This window comes from Solanum tuberosum, unplaced genomic scaffold (assembly GCF_000226075.1).
Source record: "Solanum tuberosum cultivar DM 1-3 516 R44 unplaced genomic scaffold, SolTub_3.0 scf00010, whole genome shotgun sequence".
Classification (NCBI taxonomy): Eukaryota; Viridiplantae; Streptophyta; class Magnoliopsida; order Solanales; family Solanaceae; genus Solanum; species Solanum tuberosum.
In genome coordinates this window covers 282,929-291,370 of record NW_006238936.1, presented here as the reverse complement: position 1 = coordinate 291,370, position 8,442 = coordinate 282,929, and positions in this window count along the sequence as shown.

Sequence of the window (8,442 nt, the reverse complement as noted above, 5' to 3'; positions counted from 1 at the left end):
TTTCAAAACCCGTTTTAGTTAAGTCGCTCTAAGCTTCAAGACTAACTTGAGAATTATTTATATTCTTTCATAGTTAGTATTTAGCTTTCAAATCCACGCTTAAGTTATTGTGTTGATTTTTCGATTAAAAAATTTGACTCGGATAAAATGTTAAGTTAAATTATTATTTTGGCACTTCAACATTTAAATTATTTCATAAATTGGGATAATATGAATGTACAAGTATAAAAAGATTTCTCATAATCTTTGGAAAAAAATCAAAAAATAATAAAATAAGATTTTTCAAGTAATTTAAGTTTTCTTTTAAAATTTGTCAACCTTTAAATCTGTCAGTCAATCGCGTGTTAGTGGATTCTCTAAGATGCCTAAACTCTTCCATAGAGAATTATTTGAACACTTACCCAACTCTGGTTTTATTTAAAATATTTTATTTTAAAACTCCCATTTTAAATGGTGGAAAAAATTAAGTGGCGACTCCAAATTATAAATTTTTCCAAAACTTTACAAAAATCGCCAAAGTTGCGAAAATGGTTTCGAAACCTTAGTTTTTGACATCATATCGTAACAGAATGGCGACTCTGCTGGGAATTCATCTAGGTTCTAACCAAAAGAATTTTATTGTATTGGCTAACTATTATTGTATTACTTGTTACTTTATGTAATTATGTGTTTAAATTTTGAATATTAACTGTCATATTGCATTCATGACATTTTTCAATATGTATGTATAGTATATTAAAGAACGATTTTGCGGAACCGCAATCGGGCTTCTTTATACTCAACCCTTTTTCGAAATTATCAACAATTTATTGGTTTGTCATGCGTCCAATGGTTGTTGTGAGTTCCAGTATAAGTTGTCCGTTTGGGTTCCTGATCTTTCAAAAACCACTCTTAGTCAACTAGCGTAGATCGAAACCAAAACCCTCTTTTAGGTGCATTAACCTAAGATGACCCAATACCCAAGGTGTATTGGGCCCATTAGAAGACTACCTTGTGTCTAATTGACCCACGATCAATATAAGACGATCATTCAACTATTTGTTAAATTTGAAGGATATGTATGTTGATTTGTGCATACCATTATCCCTTGGGGTTGGATTTTTATTTTTTAGGTAGTTTCTTTATTTAAGTCAAAGGAAGATCCTCCTCATTCGAAGGAAATTCAAAAGCATTAAGAAGTTCGGGAATGAATATTACATATGGAAGCTTAGTTTAGTTTACCATTGTACCCCTGCGTGAGACTGATATTTATTTCCCTCTCCTCTAATATGTATCCCCATTTGTTTTATTCATAAGGTTTGTATAAATATTTTTAGGGCAATGAAATATTTCACAAACGATATACACATCCTTCAAACGTTATGCCTACCTTTGGCTCAAAAGGTCACATGTATATTAGGAGGCGTTATATATTGTTTGTGTGTTAAATGTTACAAATTTTATTTCACTTGTGCTTGTTTGACCTATGTATTTACATACATGTGTTTTTGCGTTAAACATAATTGGTCCATTATTCCATTCCAATGTCTTAGAACATCTTTTAACATATATACTCAATTTTCAAGCTTTTCAAAATACTCTTGACTCCATTATCAAAATACATTCAAAACCACTCAAGTTCTAGGTTCAATAGAAATTTATTTTATTTTTTTAAAATAATTTATTATTAGGTCTTCATTCAAAATTCACGTTGTTTCACTGTTTCTTGAAAATTATTTTTTTACACCTGCCTAGCCGGCATTACTAAATATTCCATCAGTTTCAAGTCAACTTTAAGACGTCTTTGTTTATAGAAAGGACTTTTCAATTGAACCTTCCAAAAGGTACATTTGAATCTTTACTCAAATCATATAGTTTGCTTTGTTCAAATTTCTTTATTTCGCTAAAATTTTAGTTCACAAAATGATCAAAAAAATTCCCATTTTGTCACCCTTTTTAGAGTCATTTGTTCTTCGAATTTTGGACAAATTTGTTTTAAGCAAAACAAATGTTATTTGTTTTATATGTTACTTTGGTTGATAATTATGATTAATGGACTAACTCTTTTACTTTTTGAGTTGTTTTTAGAAGGAGAGACTGATTTGTGTTGGTAATCAAACTTGCTCACTTCATCAAAGTACCCGCTGGCAGAACAATCATATTTTACACGGCCTAAGGTCAAGAAAATTGTTTCAGACTCATCATTTCTTACTTGACTTTTCTTCACTTTGATCTTAACTACTCTTGACTTGACTCTTAACTGATCCTTGAATTGAATTATGGATTCAAAGATTATTATTTGTGTTTGGAAAGACTTTATGATGTTTGGGAATGATTTCGAATAGCTAAACTTGAGAAAAGTTACGAAATCACCGTCTTGGAACAAGTCCGCGACGCGGAGATGTTTCTAAATAAATACTTTCGAAATTTAATTTTGAGACAGAGGAGTCCGCGTCCTGTCCGCGAGGCGGAGTCAATTTTTGTTCACTTGGGAAACAAGTCCGCGTCGCGGACTTGTTTAACGAAGTCTGCTCTACTTTTTCCTTCGTTGTTTTCCATCCCCAATTCGCCTAAACTTGAATATTTTCCACAAATTCATTTTGGAACCCGATACCCAGCGTATGTACTAAAGAACCTAACTCAAGGTAATTCTAAAACACAACGTAGAATCTCAGAAACTCCATAATTCAACCCAATTCAAGAACAACATTCAAATTCTTTTAGGACGAACTACATTGAACTAAACATGTTTGGAGCGTGGGTGAATCTACCCAACGTTATGAGAGACTCACATACCTTGTAGGATCAATTCCTTGGCGAATTTACCACCAAAATCGATCATTCTTGGCGAATCTTGCTTTTCTTCTTCTCCTTTCTCTTGTGTTCTTTCTCCAAAAACCCTAACTCTAATTTTCAAAACCGTTAACTGAACTAACTCAGTCTTGACCCCAATTATTTTACTAACAACGAATTTAATTAACTGATTAAGGAAAAGACCAAACTACCTTTTAAAAATCCGGAATAGGCATATCTCTCTTCGTACTGCCCAACTTCCAAAGGACGTAACTCACTCATCCGAACTCGGAATCGTGCAAACTCGATGGCGTTGGAAATATAATTCCAAGTTCTTTCCAACCATATCTGAAACTACACCTAAATCATCCTGAGCTTGGAGTTATGGCCGATTGAAGTTGACTAAAATCTCAACTTTAACTTACTTAGGATTTTCAGATTTCCTTATACTTTCCTAAAATGAATATTTCAAGTTCTTAGCATCTTTCTAGATATTTCAAGTTGCGAGATGTTACAATATCTCCCCCTTGGGAACATTCATCCTCGAGTGAGATTACTCTTACTAGGCTAAGGGGGGGAGACATCTAGTTCAACACCCAACAAGCAAATGCAACAAACAACATGCTCACTCATAATTTAAAGAGTATTAAAAAGAAAAATTAGTACCTTGGTCTGCATTTTCTCCGGATTCAAAGAGATGTGGATATCTCTTCTTCATATCCTACTCAGTTTCTCAAGTAGCCTCCTCAACAAATTGTTTCCTCCAAAGGACTTTGACTGATGCAACCTCTTTTGTCCTTAACTTGCAAACTTGGCGATCTAGAATTTGGACCGAAATCTCCTCATAAGATAAGTTATCCTTGATCTCAATATTTTAAGTTGGTATGATCAATGAAGGATCGCCCATGCACTTCTTCAACATAGAGATGTCAAACACCGGATGAACCGCTGCTAGCTCTTGTGGTAGCTCCAACTTATAAGCTATATTGCCCATCTTTTTGGATATTCGATAAGGCCCAATATACCGGGGACTAAGTTTCCCCTTTTTACCAAACCTCATAACACCCTTCATAGGTGAAACCTTTAGATATACCCAATCATCTACTTCAAACTCTAACGCCCTTCTCATAACATCAGTGTAGGATTATTGACGAGTCTATGCCGTTTTCAACCTCTCTTGAATCACTTTAACCTTTTCCATAGCTTGATGGACTAAATTTGATCCTATCAACCTTGCTTCACCAAGTTCAAACCATCCAATAGGAGATCTGCATCTTCTCCCATAAAGGGCTTTATATGGAGCCATTTGGATGCTAGAGTGGTAACTGTTGCTGTAAGCAAACTCAATTAAAGGTAGGTGATCATCCCAATTACCTTTGAAATCAATCACACATGCCCTTAACATATATTCTAATGTCTGAATGGTACTCTCACTTGCCAATCTGTCTGAGGATGAAATGCAGTACTCAAGTTCACCTTTGAACCCAAACCTTTCTGAAAAGATTTCCAGAATTGTGCAGTAAATTGTGCACCTATATCACAAATAATGGAGACTGGAACTCCATGAAGTCTTACCACCTCCTGAATATATAACCTGGCATAATCCTCTACTGAATAGGTAGTCTTTATCGGTAAAAAGTGGGCTGATTTTGTCATTCTGTCAACAATCACCCAAATAGAATCATGTTGTCTGTGAGACCTTGGCAAGCCTTTGATGAAATCCATATTTATCATCTCCCACTTTCATTCCGGAAGTTCTATATTTTTAAGCCAAACCACCGGGCCTTTGGTGCTCTACTTTCACTTGTTGGCAATTTGGACACTTAGCAACAAACTCTGCAATGCCTTTCATTATGCCATTCCACCAATACACTTCTCTCAAATTGCGGTACATCTTTGTGGAACCCAGATGAATGGAATATCTGGAGCTATGAGCTTCCTCTAGGATCCTCTCTTGGAGTCCATCCACTATAGGTATGCACAATATACCTTGATATCTTAATACACTATCTCCCCCCTTGTTCAAAAGCTAATACTCTTTGTTTATGAACATTTGCCTTTAATTATAGCAAAATGGGATCTTGGTCTTTCTTTTCTTTCACTTCTGACACTAGTGATAATTCAACCCCATTCGTCACCACTATTCCTCCTTTTGTGGAATCTATAAGTCGAACTCCTAAGCGTGCAAGCCTATGTACATCCTTCGCTAAATCTCTCTTTTGTTCCTCAACATGGGTGGTACTACCCATATATAACCTGCTTAAAGCATCAACAACCACATTAGCCTTACCTGGGTGGTAAAGAATACTCATATCATAATCCTTGAGTAATTCTAACCACCTCCTTTGTCTGAGATTAAGCTATTTCTGAGTGAACACATATTGAAGGCTCTTATGATCAGCAAATATATCAACATGAACACCATACAAATAATGACGCCATATCTTCAAACCAAATACTACAGCAGTCAACTCTAAGTCATGGGTTGGGTAGTTCTTTTTATGAACTTTCAATTGTCTAGAGGCATAAGCTATAACTTTGTCATTCTGCATTAAAACATAACCCAAGCCAACTCTAGATGCATCACAATACACCACAAAAACCTTGAGTACCTTCTGGTAAGGTCAACACTGGCAGTAGTTAACCTCTTTTTCAATTCCTGAAAGCTTTTCTCACAAGCTTCAGACCATTGAAATTTCACTGTTTTCTGAGTCAACTTCGTCAAAGGTAGACGAAATGGACGAGAAACCCTCTACAAACCTTCTATAATAGCCAACCTAACCTAAGAAACTCCTAATATCAGTTGGAGATGTGAGTATAGGCCAATTCTACACTGCCTCTATTTTTTGAGTATCAACTTTAATTCCCTCTCCAGACACAATATGGCCTAAGAATGCCACAGACTCAAGCCAAAACTCACACTTAGAGAACTTGGCATACAACTCGTTATCTTTCAAAGTCTGAAGAACTATTCTGAGATGACTAGCATGATCTTTTTCATTCCTTGAATAAATTAGTATGTCATCAATGAAGACGATAACAAACATATCTAAATAAGGTTTGAAGACCCTATTCATAAGGTCTATGAACGATGCAGGTGCATTGGTCACACCGAACGATATGACCTTAAACTCATAATGACCTAACGGGTCCTGAATGCTGTCTTGGGAATATCACATGCCCTTACTCTCAACTGGTGGTAGCCTGATCTGAGGTCAATTTTTGAGAAACAGGAAGCACCCTGAAGCTGATCGAAAAGATCATCAATTCTCGGGAGAGGATACTTATTCTTGATGGTAACCTTATTCAATTGACGGTAATCTATGCACATCCTAAGGGAACCATCTTTCTTTCTCACTAACAAGACCGGAGCGCCCCAAGGTGAGCCACTTATAGATGTGGCACGCTTCACACCGATAAATAGTACTCTACAGACACGGCTTCGTAGACTTCCTGGGACTTTTAAACTCTGTGCTCTGATACCAAGTTTGTCATGCCCCGAGCCTACACCCTGGACATGGCCGACACTCGAAGACTATTGCTGGCCCCAAGTGAACCGTTGGCCTGGCTTACTTAACTCGGCGGAAGACATTATTCATATAATAACTTAAAGAAATAATATCTTAGCCAAAATGGCAACTCAAGTGTTAAACGATACAAATGAAATGAATAAGACTAAAGAACTAATTCTGACTGTCTATGAAGCCTCTAATAACAACTGAGATGGATGTTGGAACAGACCCCACAACATCCTATCAAACTAAACTATAAAGCAATGAAATGGATCCTTCGGAATACAAGGAGGCTCACCAACAGACTCTGAACTGCTCACTGGATCAACGATACGCCGGAATACCGATCTTATTTACCTGTGTCTGCATCATAAGACGATGCAGGCCAACTGGCATCAGTACATTTAATGTATGAGTAAGCGATTTGGAATGATAAAACAACATAGGCTAGAAAGAATCAGAGAGAAACTGAAGAACTTACCTAGCTCAACTCAACTCAACTTGACTGAACTCATTTTAATATAAAGCAGTTTAAAAACAAGTGTAATATAAAGAAAAGTTGTTTAAAAACATTATATTAACTCTGTGTGTTTGCAAAGATACAAATAACTCTGAGATGCATGTAAAAATACAAATAAACTGATGCATATAAGAATACAATACTTCTGTGGGAATATCTCTAACCGATAACCATCACATAAGAGCTATAGTAATGATACATTGATCTACCTCACACTACCAGAGCATCCTATACCCGGCCAAAGGTATAGGACCTGAACCACCTAATGGATCCACTAGTCTATTTTGGAAAGGATTCGTCTAAAAAGTATGACCCTTTTCTATTCATGGTGGCAATATGGTTTTATGGTGACGTAAGTTATCTGAGCTCATGCTCGTCCCCAATTCGGTGCAAAATACTACTCCCAAAATATACTAGCTCTTATGTTTTAAAAAACATACTTCTTCTCTGATTTAAGATTAGTGCTCAAAAACTTAGCTCAAAGGCTATCTTGGAAATCTCAGTTTCCCTTCTTCCTTTATTTAGAAAGCTATCACTCCTTTCTAAAAATTAGCCTGAAGGCTCTCTGGAAATCTCATTTTCTGTTCTTATTTAAATGTGTAAAACATTTTAAATCTCTTTAAGGAAATACTTATCCCCATATGCTTCTTTGAAGAAAAGAACTTCAACTTTAGTCTTTACTGAACTCAAAACTTAAGTCTTAAAACAAAGTTAAAACATTTGTGAAAGACTTTTTGAAAACTTTAAGAACTTATCTTAACTTGACTCTTGACTTTTCTTGACTTTGATCTTAATTGCTCTTGACTTGACTCTTAACTGATCCTTGAATTGAATTATGAATTCAAGGATTATGATTTGTGTTTGGAAAGACTTCATGATATTTAGGAATGATTTCGAATAGCTAAACTTGAGAAAGATTACGAAATCACCGTCTTGGAACAAGTCCGCGACGCGGAGATGTTTCTAAATAAATACTCGTGAAATTTAATTTTGAGACAAATGAGTCCGCGTCCAGTCTGCGACGCGGAGTCAATTTTTGTTCACTGGGGGAGCAAGTCTGCGACGCGGACTTGTTTAACGAAGTCTGCTCGACTTTCTCCTTCTTTGTTTTCCAGCCCCAATTCGTCTAAACTCGAATATTTTCCTCAAATTCATTTTGGAACTCGATACCCAGCGTATGTACTAAAGAACCTAACTCAAGGTAACTCTAAAACACAATGTAAAGATCTTAGAAACTCCACAATTCAACCCAATTCAAGAACAACTTTCAAATTCTTTTAGGACGAACTGTTGTCACGACCCGGGAGCACCCCCTAGTCGTAACCGGCGTACTCGACCTCGAAGAGGTCTAATACAAGCCTCTTAGCATTCATTCATCGCATAGACACCAAAACCATAAGGAATTAAAAACTTTCTTCACACACGAAGATACTTTCAATAAATAGCAAGCGGAAGACTTTCTAGACTTTATACATGATGTCTCATAACCATCTAATACTTTAGAGTACAAAATTCGGGACTAATCCCGTACACAACTTAAACAATACTAAAAAGACATAAAAGAACATATTGGGTATTGTCCTCGAATCTATGAGGACTCACCAAGTCTTCATCTTCAACACTTAGAAACCTATCAAA